Consider the following 1,425-nt stretch of genomic DNA (forward strand, 5'->3'; position numbering starts at 1 on the left):
GAGGCATGAGTGATGAGTGTCTTCTCTGTTTTAGCCAGCTCAGTAGCTGGGCAGTGGCTGTCTGCGAGGGAGCCCCTCCCTGGGACCTCCGAAGATGGCCTGTGCCTGCTCTACCCAGATCCCTTAACTCTGGGCTCAGCCCCCAGGCAGTATTAGTGAGGCTTCACCAGACATCACAAGCAGAAAGCCCCGCCTTCTGGTGGTGGGCATCTCTGAGCATCAGAAAGATGCTCCTGGCCTGGCTTTGGGCCTTTCCTGGAAGCCCCTCTGGCTTTTCCCCTACCCCCATCACCTCCCAGCAGCCTCAGGGGATTGGGAGCTCTTGGAGGAAGCCCCCAATCAGCCACGTGCCCCAGGGATACGTTCTAGGGGTGGTGGTCTTGTAAACATCTCATCTGGAGCTGCTCTGAGGGTGTACTCACCTTCATCCCATTAGGAGACCACTGGAAGCGCATTCTCCATTGCCTTAAGTGCTTCAGCGGCCAGAGTTCACTAGTGGATTGTGGCTCTGATGCAGATCTTGTGGTCTAGACAGTGGCAGCAGTGTGGGCCCAGTGGTGGGGCAGTTAGTTTGGGTGGCTGGACCTGTGGCCTGGGCACGGGGATCTGGGGGAGTGCCCCAGGAGTCGTCTTAATCAGCGATGTGGGTACGGTCTTGACATTCTAACCAGATGTAGAGATGACACCAAGCTACACTGGTGACACTTGGGATTCAGAACTGCCGCAAGCCCCCCAGGCAGTGCCTCTGCTCGGCCCAGCCCCATGCTCTGGGGAGAGCCCCTCGGGCCAGGCTTCCGAGCCTTGTCTGTGCTGGGAAACTCTAGAAGGGGAGCCCTTCGTGATCGTAAATGCAGGACGGCCGAGAAGCCCACTCTCCCGAAGTAGACAGTCTGCCAGATATTTAAGAAGTGCCCAGGCCTTGAGGGAGGAAGCTCTGTGAGGGAGGAAGCTCTGTAACGGAGGAGGCTGAAGGATGTGTGTTTCCACCAGGTGAGGCCATGCAGGTGACTTGTGAAGGCCTTTGAGCACCGCTGGGTCCCCAGAGGTTGGCCAGGTTCCCGTCTCATTCCCTGTTGGCTCCTCGGCTGGATCTGCTGGGGTCTGGTCCTGGTTCTTGATGAAGTGTCAGCTGTCAAAGGGTTGAAGTTCTCTGGATGTTGGAGGAGATAGAAGTGGCTGGCACAGTGAGGGGGCAGCCTCTGGGGCCCAGCATGAGACCAGCTCTCAGGCTCTGAAGGGGCCTCCTCACAGGGCAGTTTGTGCTTTCACACTGGGGGTAACCCCCCTTGGGTTTCTCTCTTTCCTCTTTGCTGTCCCGTGTCTGCTTTAGGGAGTGTCCCTGGCAGCTAACGGTCCCTAAACATTTCCTGTTTGGGTTATTTTGTTGTCGCTTGCATTTTGCCCTTTTCTTCTCTTTGATCATTT

This window comes from Dromiciops gliroides, chromosome 4 (genome assembly GCF_019393635.1).
Source record: "Dromiciops gliroides isolate mDroGli1 chromosome 4, mDroGli1.pri, whole genome shotgun sequence".
NCBI classification, from domain to species: domain Eukaryota; kingdom Metazoa; phylum Chordata; class Mammalia; order Microbiotheria; family Microbiotheriidae; genus Dromiciops; species Dromiciops gliroides.